Source organism: Macaca fascicularis, chromosome 18 (genome assembly GCF_037993035.2).
Source record: "Macaca fascicularis isolate 582-1 chromosome 18, T2T-MFA8v1.1".
NCBI classification, from domain to species: Eukaryota; Metazoa; Chordata; class Mammalia; order Primates; family Cercopithecidae; genus Macaca; species Macaca fascicularis.
Genome location: NC_088392.1, coordinates 72,181,883 through 72,207,783, shown reverse-complemented (window position 1 = coordinate 72,207,783; position 25,901 = coordinate 72,181,883). Strand labels below are relative to the sequence as shown.

The following is a 25,901-nucleotide window of genomic DNA, read 5'->3' as shown; positions in this document are numbered from 1 at the left end:
ACCATAGACGGGGTGCCTTAAACAACAGAAGCTTATTTCCTCACAGTTCTAGAAGCTGGAAGCCTGAGATCAAGGTATCAGCAAGGTGGTTTCTTCTGAGGCCTCTCTCCTTGGCTTGCAGGTGACTGGCCTCTCTCTGTCCTCACTTGGTCTATGCACATAGGTCCTGCTGTCTCTCTTCTGAGAAGGATGCCACTCATTGGATTATGACCCTAATGACCCAACTAACTTAATCATCTCTTTAAAGACCCTATCTCTCAAGAGAGTTACATTCTGAGAGTTAGGACTTCAACATATGCATTTGTTCGGGGGTGGGAGGACACAAGTGGCCCATAACATTGGGCTAAGACCCTGGGAGGTAAAGAAAGATCACTCAGTTTTTCCCTGGTGTAACAGGTGGACTAGGCCCAACGAGGATGAATGCTGGGAAAGGGAGTCCAAGCTGTTAACTTTAAAAGTGCGCTCTGGGGGCCGGGCATGGTGACTCACACCTGTAATCCCAGCAAACAAACAAAAACAGGCAGTTCTGGGTTATGGGGCACACTTTTTTTTTTTTTTTTGAGACAGAGTCTCGCTCTGTCGCCAGGGCTGGAGTGCTGTGGCGCGATCTCCGCTCTCTGCAACCTCTACCTCCCGGGTTCAAGCGCTTCTCTTGCCTCAGCCTCCTGAATAGCTGGGATTACAGGCGCACACCACCACACTTGCCTAATTTTTGTATTTTCAGTAGAGTCAGGGTTTCACCATGTTGGTCAGGCTGGTCTCGAACTCCTGACCTTGTGATCCGCCTGCCTCGGCCTCCCAAAGTGCTGGGATTACAGGCGTGAGCCACCCCACCAGGCCCAGAACTGCCTTTTCATAGCTATGTTGGGTTAGGGTTGGGAAAAATGCAGAAAAGGTCAAAGAAGCCTCCAAACCCCAGGCTTAGTCTGTGTAAGCAAACAGCATCATTTATGGCTAGCAGTCACCAGTGCCAACTCCCTGCAGGTTATTTATTTGATGCACGATTCACAGCTAGTCCCCTAAATTCCACCAAGTCCACACACACCCTGGACACAGTGGAAATAAAGGAGCAGCCAGTCAGTGTTTGTGTCAGATGTTCTTTGAAAAGGCTGTTTGATAGAAATGATTTCACTCTCAAGGCATGGCTTTGATAGGGAAGTCAAACAGCCCGCAAGTTGAAACAAACCAAATAGCCTTATCTTATTCTTGATTCATGGGTTCCTCTCTCTTCAAAGCCTCTTAAAGGCCAGACTCTGCGAATTGTAACTTGTTAGAGTAATTACTGTTGCAAAGTCCTTCCGGGAACGGGTTGTGTCTTTGACTTACAGGATCTGAATTCTCTGACATTTTTCCTTGATAAACCTTTGCTAGACTCTGGTCAAACTCACTAGCCAATATAGGTTTAAATACAGGCACACATTGTTAATGGCATTTTTCCTTCTTTTTTTTTCTTTTTGAGACGAAGTTTTGCTCTTGTCACCCAGGCTGGAGTGCAGTGGCGCGATCTTGGCTCACTGCAACCTCCACCTCCCGGGTTCAAGCAATTCTCCTACCTCGATCACCTGAGTAGCTGGGATTACTGGCGCCTGCCACCACGCCCAGCTAATTTTTTTGTATTTTTAGTAGTGACGGGTTTTCACCATGTTGCCCAGGCTGGTCTCGAACTCCTGACCTCAGGTGATCCATCCACCTTGGCCTTCTAAAGTGCTGGGATTACAGGTGTGAGCCACGTGCCTGGCAATTGTACTTTTCTTAGGCCTTGCAGATGTGTTTTTCACAAATCAAGGGTTTGTGGCAACCATGCATGGAGCAAGTCTATCAGCACCATTTTTCCAACAGCGTGTGCTCACTTAGTGTCTCTGTGTCAGCATTTTTTAGCAATTTTTTTTTTTTTTTTTTGAGACCGAGTTTCACTCTTGTTGCCCAGGCTGAAGTGCAATGGTGTGATCTCGGCTCACTGCAACCTCCGCCTCCTGGGTTCAAGCGATTCTCCTGCCTCAGCCTCCTGAGTAGCTGGGATTATAGGTGCCCGCCACCATGCCCAGCTAATTTTTTGTATTTTTACTTAGAGATGGGGTTTCACCATGTTGGCCAGGCTAGTCTCGAACTTCCTACCTCAAGTGATCTGCCTGCCTCAGCCTCCCAGCGTGCTGGGATTACAGGTGTAGGCCAGCAATATTTGTTATTTATTTTTAATAGAAAGATCAGGTGATTGGGCTCAGACCAGCCTCGGTTTGAATCCCATCTCTACCACTCACTGGTTTGGGGAAAATGTTCTGTTTCTTTCTATGGAACAGATCACCCCTAAAACTTAATGTCTTAAAGCAATCATCTCATCACTTCTCAGTCTCTGGGGGTCAGGAATTTGGAGAGAGCAGGGTAGTTCTGGCTCAGCGTCTTTCCTGAGCTTGCAGTCTCTCCAGGTGAGAGCTGGAGCAAGTGGGGCTGGCTGAGCCTCTCCTATAGTTTCAAGGCTTTTCAGGTCATCTTTCACATGGACTCACTTGGGCTTCCTTACAGCATGGCAGCCTCAGGACAACTGGGCTGCTTCTGTGCTGACTGGTAAAAGTTACATCACCTGTTCTGATCTAGCCTCAGAGGTCATGCAGTGTCACTTCCTTCCAATTGTCTTAATTATAGGCAAATCACAAACCTCTCAGATTCAAGGAAAAGGGAATTAGTCCACCTCTTTTTTTTTTTTTTTTTTCCTGTTTGTTTCTTTTTGTTTTTTTGAGACAGGGTCTCCCTCTGCTGCCCAGACTGCTGTAAAGTGGCACAATCATGGCTCACTGCAGCCTTGACCTTCTGGGCTCAAGTGATCCTCCCACCTTAGCCTCTGGAGTAGCTGGGACTACAGGTGCACGCCACCACACCAGGCTAATTTTTGTTTTTTGTTTTTGTAGAGATGGCGTTTTCACCATGTTTCCTAGGCTGGTCTCAAACTCCTGGGCTCAAGGGATCCACCCACATCAGCCTCCCAAAGTGCTGGGATTATAGGTGTGAGCCACTGCACCTGGCCTAGACTCTACCTCTTAAAGGGAACCAGCAAAGTTCTAGAGCACAGATTGGCAAACTGTCGCCCTCAGACCACCGAATGGGCTCAGCTCTCAAACACAAACAAGCCTGTACATGTACACGTTGCCCAGGGCTGTGCCACAGTGACAGAGCAGTCAGGTCAGACAGCGAATGATATACACATCCTAAAATACGTGCTGGATGGCTTTTAACAGAAAAAGTTAGTGAACACCTGTTCTAGAAGGACATGTCAGATGGAAGATACTGTTGCAGCCATCTTTGGAAAATGCAGTCTCCCAAGGGCTGGTTACCAGCCTCTCAACTTTAGCTCCACCTCCAAATATGTAACATGGAATAATAATCCCATGTACACATTACTCAGCAGAATTCTATGCCTGTGACAGGCAAAGTATACAATTGCATTTTTCCTTCCTGGGCTTCATTATGGTTTGAGAGCCACGGAAAGGTCTTAGCTGCACTATGGCCAGAAACTCCCCACTTCAGATACCCCTTGCAGTTAAGGCCAACTTTACAGAAACCTCCCTTTTAAAATACACATTTATCACCCTTGAGGGAAGAAATGTTTGCAAAAATCCCTTTTAAAATGCCCCCTCCCCACATAAAATAAGAGAATAGTTTTAGCTAAATTTTTACCTCTCAAAGAACAAGTGTCTCAGGGAATGAGAGAGTGAGTTAATTTGGGCTGGAGCCAGTGGGGGGAAACGGGCTGTCAGTGTGTCTCCAGTTGCCTACAGAGATAGACTTGAGAAATTTTAGCTACTGCACGAGTGTGCGCAGGGCTCACTGCTTCAGACAAAGCAATGAAAAAATGCCTGTTTCTTGGCTTCCCCCATCTCCATCGGCTCACTTTTCCTACTGCCCAGACGTGCCTCAGTGCCCTCTCTGCTGTCAGCATCTGCCTTGCGTGTTTTCTCTCCTCACCTGGGCGTGTCCAAGGCCAATCCTCCAGCAACCCCTGAGATTATCTCCTTGTGACCCAGTTTTCCTCCCTGCTGGAAATTCAAACAGGGTCATCCTGAAGCCTATTTGTTAACAGGCATCTGTGCTCTTTCTCTGTAGAAGTGAGTTTCTAGTCAAGAAAATAGAGGCTCCCCAACCAGCACCAACTGTGTGGTAACATTACTCCTTCCAGTCCCAGCTTTTCTACTCATTTACTCAAATACCACCAAAATTATCAACTCTATTTATGCATCCTTTAAAAAATTATTTTGTTGGCTGGGCACAGTGGCTCATGCCTGTAATTCCAGCACTTTGGGAGGCCGAGGCTGGCAGATCACATGAAGTCAGGAGTTTGAGACCAACCTGACCAACATGGTGAAACACTGTCTCTACTAAAAAATACAAAAATTAGCCAGGCGTGGTGACGGGCACCTATAATCTCAGCTACTCGGGAGGCTGAGGCAGGAGAATCACTTGAACCCAGGAGGCGGAGGTTGCGGTGAGCTGAGATCGTGCCATTGCACTCCAACCTGGGCAACAGAGCAAGACTCCATCTCAAAAAAATAAATTAATTAATTAAATAAAAATAAATTATTCTGTCTCCTCTCCAAATTATGCTTGACTCCAATAACTCTCTTTATTTTGGAGACGGAGTTTCACTCTTGTTTTCCAGGCTGGAGTGCAGTGGCACTATCTCGGCTCATGGTAACCTCCGCCTCCTGGGTTCAGGCAATTCTCCTGCCTCAGCCTCCCGAAACTGGGGTTACAAGGATGCGCCACCAACCCTGGCTAATTTTTGGGTTTTTTTTTTTTTTTTTTTTGTATTTTTAATAGAGGTGGGGTTTCTCCATGTTGGTCAGGCTGGTCTCGAACTCCTGACCTCAGGTGATCTGCCCGCCTCGGCCTCCCAAAGTGCTGGGGACTCCAGTAATTCTTAAAATCTACTCAGCTTCACCCTACGCTATACTGAAAGAATCGTTTCTTTTTAATACAGCTATTTGCCACCATTGTATTTTCATATCAAATATTATGAGTGTTTTGGGGATAGTTGGGAGGGGAAGTGTGCAATTTATGATTAGAGACCATTCCTTTTGACCCATATTAATTTTTATAGCATTTTCTCCCTTTCTATTCAGCCTAAATGTACATTTATGCAAATTGTATATAATACTTGGCAGTATCCCGGAGCCCCAGCTCAATATTGGCCAAGGCCAACACAACTTGTGCTGCTCCAGGAAGAATTGTGGTTTGGAAATGTTACTCGGCTGGAGCCAGAAAAAAGTGACAACTGGCTGGACGCGGTGGCTCACGCCTGTAATCCTAGCACTTTGGGAAGCTGAGGCAGGCGGATTGCCTGAGCTCAGGAGTTCGAGACCCGTCTGGTCAACGTGGTCAAATTGTCTCTACTAAAAATACAAAAATTAGCCGGGCATGGTGGTGGGCACCTATAATCCCAGCTACATGGGAGGCTGAGGCAGGGGAATTGCTTGAACCCAGGGGCGGAGGTTGCAGTGAGCCAAGATTGTGCCACTTCACTCCAGCCTGGGCGAAAGATCGAAACTCCATCTCAAAAATGAAATGAAATAAAATAAAATAACAATTGTTACTGGGTAGCTGCTGCGGCAGCTTTGCCTAGCATATGCATAGCACTTTGCAACTTACAAAGGGCTTTTACATAATTTAAGTCTTTAATGTTCACTGTAACAGCCATCCTATAGTTAATTGTCCCATTCCACAGATGGTCATAAAATGAAGCATAGAACTGTATTGCCTTTGAACACAGACCAACCAATTGATACCCAAGGTCTGTTAACTCATCTGGGCATTAATTGTTCATAAACTCATACTTCCTAAGAGTACTGGGCACTGGACACTGTGGGTCAACATTGCTTCCTAGCCAGGCTCATGCCTGTAATCCCAACACTTTGAGAGGAGGTTAGAGGATAGTTTGAGCCCAAGAGTTCGAGACCAGCCTGGGCAACACAGGGAGACTCGGTCTCTACAAAATTCAAAATTAAAAAATTAACCAGGAATGGTAGCATGCACCCATGGTCCCAGATACTCAGGAGGCTGAGGCAGGAGGATCACTTGAGCCCAGGAGGTCGAGGCTGCAGTGAGCCATGATTGTACCACTGCACTCCAGCCTGGGCAACAGTGAGACTGTCTGAAAAACAAACAAAACAAAACAAAACAGAAGAGATTAAACCATTGTTTCCTTTTTTTTTTTTTTTTTTTTGAGACGGAGTCTCGCTGTGTCTCCCAGGCTGGAGTGCAGTGGCATGACCTCGGCTCACTGCAAGCTCCGCCTCCCGGGTTCACGCCATTCTCCTGCCTCAGCCTCCCAAGTAGCTGGGACTACAGGCGCCCGCCACCACGCCCGGCTAGTTTTTTGTATTTTTAGTAGAGACGGGGTTTGACCATGTTAGCCAGGATAGTCTCGATCTCCTGACCTCGTGATCCACCCGCCTCGGCCTCCCAAAGTGCTGGGATTACAGGCTTGAGCCACCGCGCCCTGCCAAACCATTGTTTCCTTTACTCCCTTCTCCAGAATGCTAACTTTTTTTTTTCCTGAGAAAGATTTTATATCTAATATTACTTATGAAGTGAGGTGCTACCAACAATTCATGTAAGCTGAAATTTTGCCTTCAAAAACCTACTTCCTAATCTAATTCCTCTTACATTAGCAATAGAAGATGGACTAAAAGGCCAGGCATGGTGGCTCACGCCTGGAATCCCAGCACTTTGGGAGGCCTAGGCAGGTGGTCAGGAGTTCAAGACCAGCCTAACCAACATGGTGAAACCCCGTCTTTGCTAAAAATATAAAAAAATTAGCCGGGCGTAGTGGCGGGCACCTGTAATCCCAGCTACTCAGAAGGCTGAGGCAGGAGAATCACTTGAACCCAGGAGGCAGAGGTTGCAGTGAGCCGAGATGGCAATTGCACTCCAGCCTGGGAGACAAGAGCAAAAACTCCATCTCAAAAAAAAAAAAAAAAAGGAAGTGGACTAAAATATTATGATAGACTTCAAGATATATCTAATACAAAGGTTTTGGTTGTTTTATTTTTACATCAGCAACCATCTGGGAATAACTAAAAAAAAACGTGTATGAGATGACTGGTCAATGTTTCAGAACTTCTTTTATGATTGAAACTGAAATTCAAAGGTCCTATGAAGTCAGAATTTTGAGTGTTACAGGAGTTCCACTAACGAATGAACTGAACCCCAGAGTTGCAGCCTGTGATTGCGTTGTTTCATTGCACACCACCCGCCTGGCACTAAACTAGACAATGGAGATATTGGTCGCCATGGATACGGGATGGCATCATCTGACCACGTTGGTGTAGAAGTTAGCTTCAGATGTTCTCACACCTTTCACAAGGACCACGGGTCCCCCTGGACAAAATGAAGGGATTCCCCTTATGGAACTGTTGATGCTGTTGTTACTGTATGCCATTTCCTGAGTTAATACACTGAGCATTTCCCATATATTACTTCCTTTCAGCCTCTCAGCAACCTATAAGGAAGTTTTTCATTCTTATCCTCATTTTAGACAATAAAAACCAGATGTTTATAGAGCTTCAGCAACCTTCCCTAGGTAACACACTTTTAAATCAAGGTCTGCCTCCAAAACTTACATTACTTTTTAATATTTTGAGATGGGATCTTGCTATGTTGCCCAGGCTGGACTCAAACTCCTGGGCTAAATCAATCATCCCACCTCAGCCTTCCAAGCAGCTGGGATGACAGAACTGTGCTATATTCTTAAACATCATACAATATCGCCTTTCAGGCATGAAAAGCAGAGGGAATTATTTATTCACTTGATAGAGCTTTAGTAATGTAAGTGGATACACTTAGGGCTAGTCCTCTGGCTTGTTACCATGGTAAGCTAGGGAAATATAGTTGAGGGGCCTGCGGCAGAGCTTGGAGAGGGTCTGGGATGTTAAATTCTCAAGTATTTGAACTTAGCAACAGGACTTGGTCCCATCCACACCCTGCTCCCCACCGCAGCTGGAAATCATTAGTGCTGACTATGGAGACAAAGGGAAACAGACTTGTAAGTTTTTTTGTTTTGATTTTCTTTGGGGTTTCCTTTTTGTCTTTTCTGAACTGAAGGGTGATAGAGAAGGTATGGAAAAAGTTTGAAACCACTGGCAGGGGTCCACCCTACAAGCCCTGAGAAACTCGGGGTAATTTACCTTCTGCCATTTTCCAAGGTGCAAGGAAGCAAAGGCTGGAGCCGGTCCTGCTATGTAATTTCGAGGTGGGAGGCAGGGGCATGTTAACAGAAATGACAAGCAGGGGCTTTGGAAAGACGTCGTGGGGCCTTGGTCACGGGGAGAGTGAAGGCTGCTAACTAGAATGTAGGGAATCTGGAGACAGCTGCCGTTGGAAGGCTGTGGAGGGCTGGGGGGGGGGGTGCAGTGGTAGAGCTGGTCAGGACTGGGTTGAATGAGCAAGCCACAACTTTGCACCACCCCTACCCCAGCACTTTTAGTTTACAAAAGATGGAGCAGCAATTTTATTTTCTCCAGGCATCTCAAATCAGTTAGGGGGCTGGAGGCCTGGGATGGGAGGGTGTGAGGCTGCTCTAAGCTGGGTGATCAAGGGAGCTGTAGGGAAGTTTACATTTTTCCCCTGAAGCCTTGATAATTTGAGTCTATAAAACAAACAGATAGCAAATTAACAGGAAAAAAAAAAAGCATACACTGTTTTTTTTTAAGACAGGGTCTTGCTCTATCGCCCAGGGTAGAGTGCAGTGGTGTGATCATAGCTCACAGCAGCTTCGACCTCCTGGACTCAAGCAATGCTCCCGCCTCAGCCTCTGAGTAACTGAGACTACAGGCTTATGCCACACCTGGCTGGCATACAAATTTCACTAATGTGCACACATGTGCATGAGTCATACAAATTATGAAAACTCTTCTGCCATAGGAAAAAAATACATATGAAAAATCCAAAAAAAAAAAAAAGACCATGCAGTTAATACTTTTATACCATCGTTTTTCATTTTTTTGAGGGAGGGAGGTGGATGACACCTCGAATCCTAGTACTTTGGGAGAACAAGGTGGGAGAATCACCTGAGCGCAGGAATTCGAGACTAGCCTGGGCAACATAGTGAGACCAAATCTCTACCAAAAAAATGTTTAAAAATTAGCTGGTTGTGGTGGTGCACGCCTGCAGTCCCAGCTACTTGGGAGGCTGAGGACACTGCAGGGGAGAGTATTACAGATTAGGTCAGGTGCAGCGGCTCACGCCTATAATCCCAGCACTTTCGGAGGCTGAGGCAGGCAGACCACTTGAGGTCAGGCATTCGACACCAGTATGGCCAACATGGTGAAACCCTGTCTCTACTAAAAATTAGCCGGGCATGGTGGCACACGCCTGTGCTCCCAGCTACTTGGGAAGCTGAGACAGGAGAGGCTGAGGCAGGAGGATCATTGAACCCGGGAGATGGAGGTGGCAGTGAGCTGAGATCGTGCACTACACTCCAGCCTGGGTGACGGAGCGAGACTCTGTCTCAAAAAAACAGAAAGTTTCAGACTTTAGAGTATTTCAGATTTGAAATAGAATAAATTTATTATCTAATGGTAACAAACAACTGGGGACCAGTTAGGGCAGGAGCTGTCTGTTCCGATTCTTCTTTGCCTCTGGGTGTAGAGTAGGACCCTTCTGGAATGAGCATCTTATGACCAACTTTCAGGCAAAGGTAGGTCAGAGCATTCCGTTGTGGCCAGATCTCACACTGAGTGACCTTCTTGCTCCTTTGGTTTTCTCAATTGCCAAGTCACCATATTTTAGGGCATCATATTCTGAGCCCCAACACATAGACAGCATCTACAAAGTCACTGCATAAGTGCCAAGCCAATCAAATCAAAAAGCAAACACAATTTTAAAAATAAAATTGAAGTGACCAAGATGGCAAAATAATTTGTTTTCTCAAACAATACCAAGTCCCAAGGTAGGGCAGGCAATGAATTTACCAAAACCAGTAAGTTCATGACAGCTGGCCTTTCTTCCACCTGTCATCCCCAGTGTGAGCTCATCCTTTTTTTTTTTTTTTGGTGAGATGGAGTTTCACTCTCATTGCCCAGGCTGGAGTGCAATGGCACAATCTCCACTCACTGTAACCTCCCCCTCCTGGGTTCAAGCAATTCTCCTGCCTCAGCATCCCCAGTAGCTGGGATTACAGGAATGCACCACCACACCCGGCTAATTTTGCATTTTTAGTAGAGATGGAGTTTCTCCATGTTGGTCAGACTGGTCTTGAACTCCCGACCTCAGGTGATCTGCCCACCTCAGTCTCCCAAAGTGCTGGGATTACAGGTGCGAGCCACCACACCCGACTGAACTCGTCTTCTTAGGCCAGTACTTTCTGTGGTCTCCCTATGGCAGCCACAGTTCCAGCATCCCTTGCAGATGACAAAGTCCAGAGGAATAAAAGGGATGTCCCTGACTTGAGTGGCTTTAAATAGTGAGGTAAACTTTCCCAGAACATTCCCATCTGACCTCCTTTCTCATCTCTTTGTCTTGTAGACTGGTGAAGATTCAGCCTCCATGTCTAGGTAGGGGCTTTGCCACCTCTAAAACTCACAGCTGTGGAAAGATCAACAGCACTGGGGTCTCATTAGCAAGCAGGACAGGGAGAATGGTTATGAGGAGGCAAACAACAATGTTTGCCACGGGCGTAAAGGCATGCAAAAGGCTAGTATGTTCTGGAAATGATAAATAGTCAAATAAGAAATTGTCAGGAGAAGGTAATAAAATATGCTGCAGCCCATTTGTAAAGAAGTTACCGGCTGGCTGGGTGAGGTGGCTCACACCTGTAATCCCAGCACTTTGGGAGGCCGAGGCGGGAGGATCATGAGGTCAGGAGATCGACACCATCCTGGCTAACACAGTGAAATCCCGTCTCTACTAAAAATACAAAAAAAAAAACAACCATTAGCCGGGTGTTGTGGCAAGCGCCTATAGTCCCAGCTACTCGGGAGGCTGAGGCAGGAGAATCACTTGAACCCAGGAGGCGGAGCTTGCAGTGAGCCAAGGATCACGCCACTGCACTCCAGCCTGGGCGACAGAGCAAGACTCCATCTCAAAAAAAAATAAAGAAGTTACCGGCTAATATTTGGCTGCACTGTATGGGTCCATGTTCCTTAAGCTTTTAAAATTTAAAGACAGAGAGATATCAATGTTAGGAGATTTTTAGTATTCCTTTTTTACGTAATAATCACATAAAATTTCCTTCAAAAAACAAATGCTGAAGGCTGGGTGCAGTAGCTTATGCCTGTAATCCCAGTACTTTGGGAGGCTGAGGAGGGTGGATTGCTTGAGCCCAGGAGTTCAAGACCAGCCTGGGCAACATAGCAAAACGCCATTTCTACAAAAAATATAAAATATTACCTGGGTGTGGTGGCACAGGCCTGTAATCCAGCTACTCTGGAGGCTGAGGCGGGAAAATCACCTTGTTGCAATGAGCCTGGGTAACAGAACAAGATCCTGTCTCAAAGAAATTAAAAGAAAAATAAAAAAGGTTCAAAACAAAAATTACACAGCAACATATATAGTAACACTAAAATTTCATAATCTAGGCTGGGCGCGGTGGCTCATGCCTGTAATCCCAGCACTTCGGGAGGCCGAGGCGGGTGGATCAATCACCTGAGGTCAGGAGTTCAAGACCAGCCTTGCCAGCATGGCGAAAGCCCTTCTCTACTAAAATTACAAAAGAAAATGAGCCGAGTGTGGGGGCAGGCGCCTGTAATCCCAGCTGCTAGGGTGGCTGAGGCAGGAGAATCACTTGAACCCGGGAGGTGGAGGCTGCAGTGAGCTGAGGTCGTGCCACTGCACTCCAGCCTGGGCAACGAGTGTGAAACACCCAAAGTCTGTCTCAAAAAAAAAAAAAAAGTTATAATCTAGTCATGTCATAGCAGTGAAGAAATAACCGTGTATGTAATTCTTATTTGTACTTTTTTATAATTACAAAAGTAATTCTTTTTCAAAAAATAGGAAAATTCAGAGAAGCCCAAAGAGTAAAGTAAAAATCACCCATATCCCATCACCTGGCTATAACGATGTGAAGTCAAAGTTGGGGCCTCACATACGTAGTAGTTTGGTATACAGTTATAATAGTGATTTTCTTTTTCCTTTGTAAGAAAGCACTTCAAATTCAATTTCTTCTTACCATACTTTTCTGTCAAACAAAGCAAAACTGCTGGTCAGTGTAGAAGGGGGAAAAGCAACAAATGCATATGGTGGCTTATGAAGTATAACATATTACATTAGGGAAGGAAATAAGTATTATTGCTGTTGTATTTCTGTTGGACTTGCTACTCATACAACTGGTTATCTAAGGCCAAACTCTATAATGTAAGGAAGTAATGAAAAAGTCTGCCTTTGAGAGCAGCGAATTCTTCAGTGTGATTCTGGCAGGGGAAGGAAGGGGGGAAGGGTTGTAAGAACTGGGGCCAAATTTCATCCTGGCAAGTTGCAGCTTTCTTCCTGAGCGTGGTTACTGGTCAAGGCACCAGGGCTCAGGAATGAGACAGACATTAGCTTGTTTTGGTTGGCACCTCTAGGATAGTTTTGTCTGCACCCTGTGCCTCTGAGGAATGGCCTCTACAAAGGGTCAGGATGCCAAAATTCTTTAATCTTTCACTTTCATTTTAAAAATGAAATCTGAATATCTCTCCATCTAATAGCAAACCACAGTGAGACCATTTTTTTTAAAGTCCAGACCTGCCTAGGCAGGAATCCATTTTGGTTGTTGTTGATTTTAGTGTTTTGTTCAAAGTCTCCTGTTTCTTTATGAATTCTCTTTCACACAAACTTGTTAGTGGCACTCAGTTTCCTTGGTAAACTTTTTGGTTTTTGTTTTCTGCTAGCTTTTAAAAATCTATAGACAGGCAAAAAATCTCCTGCTGCTAAAAAGCTGCACGACCTTGGAAAAGTCACTTAACCTCTCTGGAGAAAGTTCAACTTAGAGGGTCATAGTGGACTGGAGAGGATTTTAGAGATCAGAGTTCTGCCCTTCCTGTTTACAGATCTGTCATTCAGAGAGGGTGACTAACTGGCCAGAAGCCAAACAGCTTTCTTGAAGTTTTATTATTTTGATTTTTCAAAATAATAGGAGTTCAATGAATTTGCAAATTAACGAAGCAGTGTTTGAAAAGCAAATGTGCAAGAGATATTTAAGTGTTAAAGGAAACTAGAGATAAGATACTTTATAACTATCCAAATTGGTTCGTAGGAAGCAAACGTGAACTGTGTAAAATGTGGAGCATTTGATGCACCAAGAAATATTTACTGACTGCCCACTTGGAGCTTGAAAGTTCGGTTGGGAACCAAGAAGATAATCATAATGTAATAAGTGCTCTGCCTGATTAAAAACGGCAGTGTTCTCATGAGAACGAGGAAGGGCATTCAGAAGGACATTCCTGGCGTCTTCCTGGAAGAGGCCAAACGTAAGCTCAGATCTGAAGGAAAAACCAGAGGAAAGAATATCCCTAACGAGGAATCGATTGCACATGCAAACCCAGGGAAACTGATGGGTTGAATAACTGAAGGCAAAGTGGTCAGGAGGATGGAGAATTCTGAGACCTGAACGGTGAGCAGGAACTCTTATCCTGAGGGCAGATTTGTAAACTGCAGACTGACAGGACCTGCTGGAGGGTTTCCGCTCTTCCTCTAAGTGTACGCAATAGTTTGGAAACAGAGAAAAGACAGACCCAGTGAGACTAAGTAGAAAAGTATTTCTCCAAATATTTTGACCTACAAAATGCATTTTCCCTGTTGCCCAGTACGTACACAGATCCGGGGACACGCACACACAAACTGAAAGAAGTTTCCCAACAAGACTTAATTTTTCTACACAGGATGTACGCTGACATTTTCTACCTAACCTTTTGCATTTTCTAAATGGTGAAACTGCATGACTCATCTGATTTCACTACCCATTAAGTCACAACTCAGAGTTGGAGAAACTTTGGGTTAAGGAAGTTGCTGTGATACTCCAGAAGAGAACATTTCAAACTATAGGATCTAGGGAAGCAGAAAGATGCACAGAAGGATGTGGAATGATTCCAGAGGGATTTAAGAGATCAGAGAGGACCCAAGAGTGCTTACAGATAATGCCGAGTTTTGGCCTGAACTCGGGGCAGACAAAGGGATCGTGTACTGAGATAGGGCACCTTAAGTGAAAGATGAGGAAGGTAAAGATATCACCACTTGGGAAATGCCCGATTCTTTTGTGTGTGTGTGTGTGTGTGTGTGTGTTTCTGTAAACACAAATATGCTCCTTAATGTGAAGTACATCCCAAGAAAAACATGTAACTCTAGAAAATGCCCAAGTTTTATTAAAAGAAGAAGGGAAATGGCAGAAATGGAAAGAAGGGAATCAGTGGAGAGGGGTGGACTCTAGCACTTAGGCACAAGATTCCACTTGGACAGGACAGGCAAGCTTCAAATCCCAGAGGAAACAGACAGCCCGTATCAGACTCACCTGATGCTTTCCTGCAGCTGCTATGGGGCTTTTGTAAGCTGGGAATGGGTTAAGCATAGCCCCGGCTGTTCATTCAGCCACAATGTTGGCAGGAGTTAGCTTCTTTACACATAAAGTTGGCATCAAATTTGGAATTCACAATCACTAGTTCACGAACGTCACAGGCATTTCTTAGGCACTTCTTATATAAATGGAAATACCATTAACTTTCTTCTTCATGCACGCTCTCTGACAGCATCGGGTCAAAGGGGCTTTTTTCCTGCCTCTTTTCATAGCTTCCACCGTCCCCATCCCTCTTCTAAATCTTTAATTTTGCAAAGCCGTAGGGAGTGGTGGTAGCCTGTGGCGAGTTGAAGATTTTGAACAATAGGTGTTTCTGAGCCGAGTTTATTGAAAGGGTCTTGTCTGTGTCCTGGGGGAGATTGTAAATGAGATGTCAACAGGAGCTCTTTTGTGTGGATGGCATTCATCCTGAAAGAGAGGAATTCCCTTACTGTGCTAGTATTTCAAGTACATTTGTTGCTGCTTTTGCTAAAACTTTTTATCCAACTGCCAGAGCTAACAGCAATGAATGAGTCACTTGGTGTGATTGTAACTTCCTTCCCTCCTTAGCAAAGCAATGACTCAGTCATTTACATTTAGAAAGGAAGGCTCCTAAGAAGATTTCTTGGATTTTCATCAGCTTGAGCCTCTTTTCTTGACCATCACGTGGGCTTGATCTGTCAGCAATCCTGTTAACCCCTGTGAGGGGAGTTTAGCTGGGCTGTTTCTCTCCCTCCCTGGAAAACTTCTTGCTGTTTTGCTCGTTTCTTTTTTAAATCCAAGGAGAAAGACAAACACAATTTCCTGCCTTAAGCCCTTTTCCTTTCTCTCTCCCTCCCCCCCTTTTCTTTTGTAAAGGACAGGCAATTTCAGTTTACTATAATTACCCTGGGCTGAGGTTTGACTAACTCCACCTTCAGATGATAAGGCAACCGTTTTATTACCTTGCTGCCAGGTGCCTGAGGGTGACAAGACTTGCCTTTATCTGGTGACCTGACAAGGTTATCAGCAACTGCAAATGGGCTGAACCTCGGAGCAGGGGCCATCAAAATGCTTCCCTCCCCTCGATCCATTTCCCAACCCTTTATTGGTAATTCATTTCAATCCGAAGACTGGCTCTAGTTTCTGCAAGTTTTTCCGCATTCCTGCACCTTAGCTCTGTCGTCTTGTGTTCTCTCTGGAACACGGGCAGCCGCAACAGCAATCTTCATTATGAGCAGTCAGCTGCCCCCATGAGCCCAGAGCACAAGCATGAAGTCCCCACCACAGTCCAGCACACCACACGCAGGATATATATTCCCGTCCTCTGGCTTAGTCGATTTGCAGTATTTATAGTTGCTTTTTCAGAGTTGATACTTAGTAACATCTTTGGCCTATGATGGTAGAAATCCCTCCAAAATAAAATCGTATTGCTTGTACTTGCTATGGTTCCTTTTGAAAACTGGAATATAATCCACACCAGGAAGCAGTGCCGTGCTTGTTTGAGATAATAAACATATCTGCTGCTCGATCTATTTGTATCTGCAGTTCATGAACTTACTTGTCTACCAACGCAAGTTTCTTCTTTTTTTTTTTTTTGGACGGAGTCTCGTCCTGTCTCCCAGGCTGGAGTGCAGTGGCATGATCTCGGCTCACTGCAAGCTCCGCCTCCCAGGTTCATACCATTCCCCTGCCTCAGCCTCCCTTAGTAGCTGAGAGAGTAGCTGGGACTACAGGCGCCCGCCACCACGCCCGGCTAATTTTTTGTATTTTTAGTAGAGACGGGGTTTCACTGTGTTAGCCAGGATGGCCTCGATCTCCTGACCTCATGATCCGCCCACCTCGGCCTCCCAAAGTGCTGGGATTACAGGCGTGAACCACTGTGCCCGGCCAACGCAAGTTTATTCTTTAATTCAAACTATGTTACTTGCACTGTCTCGGTTATCTGTTGGGTGGGAAATGTGGCATAAGAGCACACATTTTGGGAAATGGTTTCCAAAAAGTGTGTACTAGGCAGAGCTTGAATGAATGAAGAGAGAGCTTGCAAACACGCTTTTAGGCCAGTGTCCTGGGCAGCATCAAAGCAGAGCAGCACCCGGCTTGTACCTAGCACGGAGCTGCCCTCCTGTCAGTGCAAATTATAGTGGGGCAAGGTAAAGAATGTAGGTTTTATTTATTTATTTATTTATTCATTCGAGGAGTCATCTCGCACTGTAGCCCAGGCTGGAGTGTAGTGGCGCAATCTCCACTCACTGCAACCTCCACCTCGCAGGTTCAAGTGATTTCGCCTGCCTCAACCTCCTGAGTAGCTGGGATTACAGGCGCCCGCCACCACACCCAGCTGATTTTTTAATTATTATTATTTTTTGTTTTGAGACCGAGTCTCGCTCTGTCACCATGGCTGGAGTGCAGTGGTGTGATCTGGGCTCACTGCAACCTCCGCTTCCTGGGTTCAAGCGATTCTCCTGCCTCAGCCTCCCAAGTAGCTGGGATTACTGGGGCAGGCCACCATGCCCGGCTAATTTATTTGTATTTTTGGTAGAGACGGGGTTTCACCATGTTGGTCAGGCTGGTCTCGAACTCCTGACCTCAAATGATCGGCCCACCTCAGCCTCCCAAAGTGCTGGGATTATAGGCATGAACCACCACGCCCAGCCATAGGCTTTATTTATTTTTCTGTGAAATCGAACTGCAGCCTGAGGGTAGCAGATGGGAAAGGAGGGGTGGGGAAGAGAATGGAAAGATGAGTTAAAACACACACACACACACACACACACACACACACACACACACACACGCACCCTTGCAAATGTGAAGTGCTCATCTGTAAGACAGCATCAGATTACTCCATTCTGGGCTGGGCGCAGTGGCTCACACCTGTAAACCCAGCACTTTGGGGGGCCGAGGTGGGTGCATTGCTTGAGGTCAGGAGTTCGAGACCAGCCTGCAACATGGTGAAACCCCATCTCTACTAAAAATACAAAAAATAGCCGGCACAGTGGCAGGTGCCTGTAATCCCAGCTACTTGGGAGGCTGAGGTGGGAGAATTGCTTTAGCCCCGGAGGTGGAGGTTGCAGTGAGCTGAGATCACATGATTGTACTCCAGCCTGAGCCACAGGGTGAGACTCTGTCTCAAAAAAAAAAAAAAAAGATTACTCCATTCTGTAATGTATATAGACATCACTCTACACTGTGGAAAGAAACAGTTAAAATCCCCTAATAGGGCCCTTATTATCATTATAATAAAAATGAATAAAAAGAATGCTTCTGGCTGAGTATACGGTAGCTCATGCCTGTAATCCCAGCACTTTGGGAGGCTGAGGCAGGTAGATCACCTGAGGTCCAGGGTTTGAGATCAACCTGGCCAACATGGTGAAACCCCGTCTCTAATAATACAAAAATTAGCTGGGAGTGGTGGTACACACCTGTAATCCTAGCTACTTGGGAGGCTGAGACAGGAGAATTGCTTGAACCTGGGAGGTGGAGGTTGCAGTGAGCAGGGATTGTGTGTGCCATTGCACTCCAGCCTGGGCAACAAGAAGAAAACTCTGTCGCAAAAAAACCCAAAAATAAACAAAAAGAATGTTTCTGAGTACAGTGTGTGAATCACACACATGGTGATGAACTATTGAACACCCAGAACTCCAACAGGAGACAATGTCACAAGTATTAACAAATCTGACCTTGACCCTGGGCAACACAGTGAGACCCCATCTTTACAAAAAGTTTTTAAAAAATTAGCTGGATGTGGTAGTGTGTGCTTGTGGTTCCAGCTATTCCGGACGCTGAGGTGGGAGGATCGCTTGAGCCCGGGAGTTAGAGGATGCAGTGAGCCATGATCACGCCACTGCACTCCAGCCCAGGCAACAGAGCGAGACACCGCCTCTTAAAAAAAATAAAAATAAAAATAAATAAATAAATAAAATTGGCCAGGAGTGGTGGCTCACGCCTATAATCCCAACATTTTGGGAGGCCAAGGTGGGTGAATCACAAGGTCAAGAGATGGGAGACCATCCTGGTCCACATGGTGAAACCCCATCTCTGCTAAAAATACAAAAATGAGCCGGACGTGGTGGCACCCTCCTGTAGTTCCAGCTACTCGGGAGGCTGAGGCAGGGGAATTGCTTGAACTCGGGAGTTGGACGTTGCAGTGAGCTGAGATCGCGCCACTGCACTCCAGCCTGACAACAGAGGGAGACTCCATCTCAAAAAAAACAAAACAAAACCAAAAAACAACTCTGTCCTTGGAGCTGTTTTTTCCTTGAAGATGTGAAACCTTGCACACCTGTCACCACTCCAGTGCCACCCTCCACAGGTGGGCTTAGCACAGAGCTCCAGAACCTGAGATGCCTCTGAGGTGGGAGTAGGATGGCATCCTTCTGCCACAATTCTAAAAGCCACTAGCCAAACTTGACCTTGGAACTATTTACAGTGCGGTGATGCCACCTCTCCCTGCAGACAAATTCAAGTACTCGATTAAGGGGCGTTCCCCAGACCTTGCTGGGCCTGCCCAGAAGAGCCTCCTTTTCATCCGCAAAATTGAGATCCTGACTTCCTATGCAGGGTTGTTTTTAATATAATGAGGCTATAGGTAAAGCGCCTGGCTTTATTAAACACTCAGCGAACGAGGAGGAGGATGGGGGTTGGTAGAGTAAATTGGTATAGATTTTAGTACTGGACTTCACAGGTTCCTAGGTCCCTAGATTGTTTTTATTTAATTTTGGCAAATGACAAGTACCTAACAGAAAGATAGTATTTTAAATGCAGTCCTTGCTGGGCGCAGTGGCTCACGCCTGTAATCCCAACACTTAGGGAGGCTGAAGTGGGCAGATCACTTGAGGTCAGGAGTTCGAGACCAGCCTGGCCAACATGGTGAAACCCCATCTCTACCAAAAAGACAAACATTAGCCAGATGTGGTGGCACACGCCTGTAGTCTCAGGTACTAAGGGGGCTGAGGCAGAAGGCTGCAGTGAGCTGAGATCATGCCACTGCACAGCAGCCTAGGCGACAGAGCGAGACTCTGTTTCAAATAAATAAATAAATATAGTCTTTAAGGGACACTTAAGGAGTAATGGAGGGGACTGGACGCAGTGGCTCACACCTGTAATCCCAGCACTTTGGAAGGCCAAGGCAGGCAGATCGCTTGAGGTCAGGAGTTCGAGACCAGCCTGGCTAACAAGGTAAAACCTCATCTCTACTAAAAATACAAAAATCAGCTGGGCGGGGTGGCATGCACCTGTAATCCCAGCCACTAGGGAGGCTGAGTTAGGAGAATAGCTTGAACCTAGGAGGCAGAGGTTGCAGTGAGCCAAGATCGTGACACTGCACTCCAGCCTAGGTGACAGAGCCAGACTCCGTCTCAAGAAAAAAAAGAAAAAAAAAGAGTAATGGAGGGGGAAAGAACCCTGGGGTCGCCTGGACAAGTTCATCTCTGAATCCATGTCCTTCTCTCTCAGTGACAAAGTTGGATAATGAATGAGGCATAATTTTGTTTTTTCTTTTTTGAGATGGAGTCCCATGCCACCAACCAAGCTGGAGTGCAGTGGTGCGATCTCGGCTCACTGCAACCTCCGCCTGCCAGGCCCAACCAACTCTCCTGCCTCAGCCTCTCGAGCAGCTGGGACTACAGGCGTGCACCACCATGCCCAGCTAATTTTTGTATTTTTAGTAGAGACGGGGTTTCACTATGTTGGTTGGCCAGGATGGTCTTGATCTCTTGACCTCGTGATCTGCCCACCTCCGTCTCCCAAAGTGCTGGGATTATAGGCGTGATCACCGCGCCCGGCCCAAGGCATAATTTTTTTAAGCACTAACCCTGTTATCTGAGCATCAGTAAGGAGCTGGTATCCTTTCTGGACCAAGTGGACTGATGTAAACAGTATTACACAGGTTAACCAGATACGTTTTTCTGTTTTTCCTTTGAAAATGGGGGTTTCGGGAGGGCAGAGAAAAGGAGGAGGATGGGCCGGGCGCGGTGGCTCAAGCCTGTAATCCCAGCACTTTGGGAGGCCGAGACGGGCGGATCACGAGGTCAGGAGTTCGAGACCATCCTGGCTAACACGGTGAAACCCCGTCTCTACTAAAAAATACAAAAAACTAGCCGGGCGAGGTGGCGGGCCCTTGTAGTCCCAGCTACTCGGGAGGCTGAGGCAGGAGAATGGCGTAAACCCGGGAGGCGGAGCTTGCAGTGAGCTGAGATCCGGCCACTGCACTCCACCCTGGGCGACACAGCGAGACTCCGTCTCAAAAAAAAAAAAAAAAAAGAAAAGGAGGAGGATGAAAAATTAAGTGCCTAACTACACAGACCAGGGGGGCCTGCAGCCTCCCACACGCCTGCGTTCCAGATCCAGGTAATTATTCCTCATCGTGCTGACAGCAACGGGAAGGAATGGTGGATGCATTTTCTTTCTTCGTCACTTCCCCACGCATCCTGTTTTCCCAGGTTTGGAGGTTTGAGCCAGCCTTGTGCAAAAGCTCCTGTGCCAGGTCAAGCCCTGACTCCAGGCCCTCTGTTCCTAGGGCGACGGCAGCAGTGGGCTGCTTTGGTGGAGGGTCAGCCTTTTCTCCAAAGTCCAGCGAGCCTGCTGGTGAACCAAGGTTACTGATTAATCCACACTGAAGTCTCGGTGAGGACTCGGCCTGACCGGACTGTCTTTGGATGGGACGGACTCTGGTTCATACACAGGCCACTCACTCTGCACAGCGCCCCCTGCACTTACTGAAGCAAGATGAATTGGCAGTAAGTGCGGGATACCCTGGTCCCATCTAGAAACAACCAGCTACTCCACAGGTCAGGGATGCTCAAGTGTTATTTGTTCTGTTTACCGGACATACAGCAGCAGGGCACGGAGTCTTCACAGCCTTCACAGTTGAGTCATGTGATTCCATGCCAGATTTTTCCTTTTATTCCTGTCTCCGAGGCCCCATTGTGCAGGTGCTACTAATTCTCATGAAATGATACTAGGAGGTAAAGAAAGTTCCCTGGCGCTCAGATATCCATCTGTGTGTGTGCAAGCAGACAGAGCACAGAAAAATAAGTAGAAGAATAACAAGGTTCCTAGTTCTGTGTGGGCTGAGCAAGAAAAAAAAAAAAGAGAGAGAATAATGAGGCGTGAAAAGAACGAAGAAGAAAAACAGCAGCACGGGAAAAGGGCCGTGTCACAGGTGCCTCCCACGGTCCTTTTCCGAGGGCCCGCAGGGGAGGCCAAGTGGGGAGAATGGGGGACATTAGGTGGACCAGGGGACCAGCTGGTGTCAGAGCATGGTAGATGAGGATTTGGCCTCCTAGATCCATGCTGGCAGGATTGGCCGACATCAAACACGAGGGGGCTCTGGTGACACATGACACTGCACCATCAGAGATCACAGCGAATGGCTTTGCTGAGGTGTCCACTTTACTCCTGCCCCGATCACCTCCCTTTCCTGATTATTAGTCCCTTTTTTTTCTCCAGGAAGGTCTCTTCTCATCCCTGTTCATGTCCTCATGTAACAAGCATTTACCACACTAGTACCGTAAGCCGCGCCGTGTGCTGTGGTTACATCCGTGGATCAGACAGACAACAGTGCCTGATCTTGTAATTCTTCCATCCTTTTAACTAATTCCTTTCTTTCAGTCTGGCCAGAAAAAAAAAAAAAAGGTTCTCCTAACAGAGAATATAGGAACAGGATGCTGAAAAGTGACATCCAACAAGAAATGAAAGCTGGTTGATGAAAGATTTAAAAGAAAAATGTCAGGTCGGGCTTGGTGGCTCAAGCCTATAATCCCAGCACTTTGGGAGGCTGAGGTGGACAGATATCTAAGATCAGGAGTTCAAGATCAGCCTGGGCCACATGGTGAAACCCCGTCTCTATTAAAAAAATAAAAATTAGCTGGGAGTGGCCGGGCGCGATCACTCGCACCTGTAGTCCCAGCATTTTGGGAGGCCGAGACAGGCAGATCAGCTGAGGTCGGGAGTTCGAGACCAGCCTGACCAACATGGAGAAACCTCATCTCTACTAAAAATACAAAAAATTAATCAGGGGTGGTGGCATGTGCCTGCAATCCCAGCTACTCGGGAGGCTGAGGCAGGAGAATCACTTGAACCAGGGAGGTAGAGGTTGCGGTGAGCTGAGATCGCGCCATTGCCCTCCAGCCTGGGCAACAAGAGGGAAACTCTGTCTCAAAAAAAAAAAAAAATAGCTGGGTGTGGTGGTGGGCACCTGTAATCCCAGCTACTCGAGAGGCTGAGGCAGGAGAATCGTTTGAACCTGGGAGGTGGAGGTTGCAGGGAGCCAAGATCGCACCACTGCACTCCAGCCTGGGTGACAGAGTAAGACTCGGTCTCAAAACAAAAGAAACGAAAAATGTCCTTCCCTGCTCCTGGCACTCTCCCGGCCCTAGCCTCCTGGGCATGCTATCTCTCAACAAGACCCAGTCTGCCCCAACCTGAGGTGTTGCTAGCCCAGCTGCCCAAACAGGAAACTTTATATAATTCCGTAACCCTGACCTTAAGTCCTGAATCTTCCCCTTCTGTAAACAGGCCATTCAACCCAGGAAGACCTGCAGACCTGGCTGGGACACATTTTGAAAAACACACACATTGTTAAAAATGTTGAAAAAGTCCCTAGGTCTAAGAGGAAGTGATCTGTCTGACTCGACAGTAGAAATCACTTCATATAAAGTAATGGAACAAATGGAAATTTAATCCTAACAGATGTAAGTGCCAGGGCAGTCGCTTGTCTCCACGGATGACTTGACTGCACCTGCTGCAAAGGCTGGGAAAATGAGCCGTGAAATCCTGATCACATTCCCTACTGGAAGCAACACTCCTGCCTTGCAAATTAGTAAGCCTGACATTCTCAACATCCTGACTTCAACGTGTGCCCTAGTTCTGTGCAGGCTGTGACTCACCTTAGCTACTGGGCAAATGATTCTTACTCAGAGCCCTGGGTTTCTCATCTTTAGTGTTAAGTGATCTAAGCACATACTAGCCAAATGTCTACCTTTTTTTTTTTTTTTCCCCCTCATGCCTGTTTTCAGTCTGTGTCCTTTCAAGATATTGCTTTGAAATGAGTGATTTCAGGCAAGAACTGGATTTACATATGGTAGCCTTCAACTTCCTACTTAACTGCCAAACTTCAATCAAAGTCCAGATTAGAAGTTTTAGACCTCAGCCTCTGGCCCTGGGCCTTCTGAAATGACCTTCCTCCAAACACCATTTAATTTCCGCTAATTTAGTTAATGAATGGAACTTTCTGAAGAGAGCACTTACTTTGATCTGAACCCCTTTCCTAGTTTCCAGTTAACATAGCCAGAGGGAGACAGAACGGGTGCCCTCTCCTCAACGGTGCCCTCTCCTCCTGCGAGGCTGGAGCAGCTCCCTGCTGTAGTTATTCCTCTAAAACAGAGAGAGCTGCAGAAAGCAGTTCCCAAAAGGAAGAAGACCGGTTACAAATACTGCCGTTGGCATTTTCGTGGGTGCTTCCCCCCAGAAAGAGATGAAAGCGTTGAGGTGGGGCTTCGAGGCACACTCTCTGGGTAGCTGGGCCTGCAGTGTGGAAATCCTAAGTAATCCTCGCAAATAGGCTAACTGGAAGCCAGCAATGCAAATGAGCAGTGCTTCTGGCCTGCGAGAAAAGTGTCTGCATTCAAAGTACACCTTCAGATAAAAATGGAAAATGCCAGTCCCACCCTGCAGGAACCCTCAGTTTCTGGGCTGTTGATCCTCACTGCCATCCACCCTACGCTTGGCTGTGACTAGGATGTGAAGAAAGAGATTGGGTGGAAAGAGGCTACCGCAGTGCTTGCTCTGTTTAACTCACCACCTTAAAAAACATGGCCTTGGCTGCTGCTTTAAAACAACAGCGACGAAAATCCCCAGCCCCGAACCAGAGATTTAACCCTGCAGCTAAGGTGAAGTTTTTGTTAAGGTGGTAAGGTAAAAAAGCAAGCCATTCTTAGCCTTGACTTCCACTCTTTATGCTTTTCGGAAGACAAGTCCAGCGAAGACCTCCACCCCTTCCAAAGAGCGACTTACCTCGTAGCTGATCCACAGATTGCAAAGTACGGATGTGATGTTCCAGGCTTGGCCACAAGGGGACACTCGAGAGTAGGACTGCCCGCGTCAATGCTTTGTTTTTTACTCACTTTTGGTTGGGAGGGAGGGTGTGGGAGTGGTGGGGGAGATGCTGGCTTTAAAAAAAGTCCATTTGTTGCCTGAAATTGTGCCACTTGCCCTTTTATAAGTCAAAGGTTGCCACGTTACCTGTTGCCAGGTTCCTGAGAGTGCTTGGGGAAAATGTGCGCGAGAGGGGCACAGCACAGTCCTTCGGCTTGGTAGGTTTCAAGCTCTTTGGACTGGGCTGGCGCTGACATTTGCAGGGCAGCTGCTGTGGATTGCCTGCGCATTGTTTGGTCGTAGTTCTAACAGAGGAGTGGCTGCGTCTGACATCATTTCCAGGCATGAAGTGCCTGGGGCTTTTTTTTTTTTTTTTTTTTTCTTTAATGACTAACTTTCTGATCCCTCCCTGCCTGGATTTTTGTACAGTAGATGCACTGTGCAAAACAGCCTCCACTCAGGAAGCCCAAGTTTTGTAGCAACTTGTTAAAACAACTTGGGTGCTTTTTAAAAAAAATAAAGTTGTGACTCTGAAACAAACCTTTCCATTCTTCCTCCTTTCTGAGAACAATGTTGCGTTTGATAAGCAGCGCAGCCAGTGCTTTCTGAAAGATCTGCTCTCCCCAGAAGAGGCGGCTGCTATCAGTTGAATAGATCTCTAAGCCAGACATGCCGAGGCTTGGGGCATTTGTCTGGCGTTAGGAAGTGTCTGGAATACTAGTAACTACCAACTGGCGTGTCTTATGACTACAGGAATTATTACACTACCCTCCATCTCATTCACATCCCGTCTCCTCCCCTTACACACACACAAGCATACTTTTTTCTACTTTAAAAAAAAGTTGAGTAAGTCATCTTGTGGTTTCCGTGGAGGATGTGACTGGAAGAGAAGACTGTGGGATACCTTGTGTCTCCCAGAGGGGGGCCGGGAATCATGGTGTATGCCCCACCCCAACAGCCTCTGATCTTTGCCTTCTCACCACTGACCACCACACTTTGGGTGGCCTGTAAATGTGAAGCTGTAAATATTTTGAAATAAGGTAGTGATTTTTCCATGTGCATTTTGTTTTGTGGCATTTCTCTCCTTCTGCTGTCTTTTAAAAGTTGCAACTGTGGGCCAGGCGTGGTGGCTCAAGCCTGTAATCCCAGCACTTTGGGAGGCTGAGACGGGCAGATCATGAGGTCAGGAGATGGAGACCATCCTGGCTAACACGGTGAAACCCCGTCTCTACTAAAAAACACAAAAAACTAGCCGGGCGAGGTGGCGGGCGCCTGTAGTCCCAGCTACTCGGGAGGCTGAGGCAGGAGAATG

General features: G+C 46.6%; 1 protein-coding gene and 1 long non-coding RNA gene across 43 annotated transcripts in view; one reads left to right on the top strand and one right to left on the bottom strand.

Moving 5' to 3' along the window:
• Positions 1-24,869, bottom strand: part of LOC102128257 (uncharacterized) — a 59,248-nt gene extending 34,379 nt beyond the window's left edge. For 4 of the 13 annotated variants that reach the window (XR_012427304.1, XR_010582925.2, XR_012427301.1 and 1 more), the window contains exons 1-3: positions 14,471-24,544; positions 12,033-12,163; positions 11,377-11,472 (exon numbers count right to left, since the gene is read on the bottom strand). This is a non-coding gene — a long non-coding RNA (uncharacterized lncRNA). Of the gene's footprint in view, positions 1-6,895; positions 10,894-11,376; positions 11,473-12,032; positions 12,164-14,470 lie in introns of those variants that run through there. The other 9 variants (XR_286362.5, XR_012427309.1, XR_012427300.1 and 6 more) reach the window with 7 other exon arrangements.
• DLGAP1 (DLG associated protein 1) overlaps positions 1-25,901 on the top strand; it is a 961,867-nt gene that overhangs the window by 838,259 nt on the left and 97,707 nt on the right. The gene's annotated exons all lie outside the window — the stretch shown is intronic.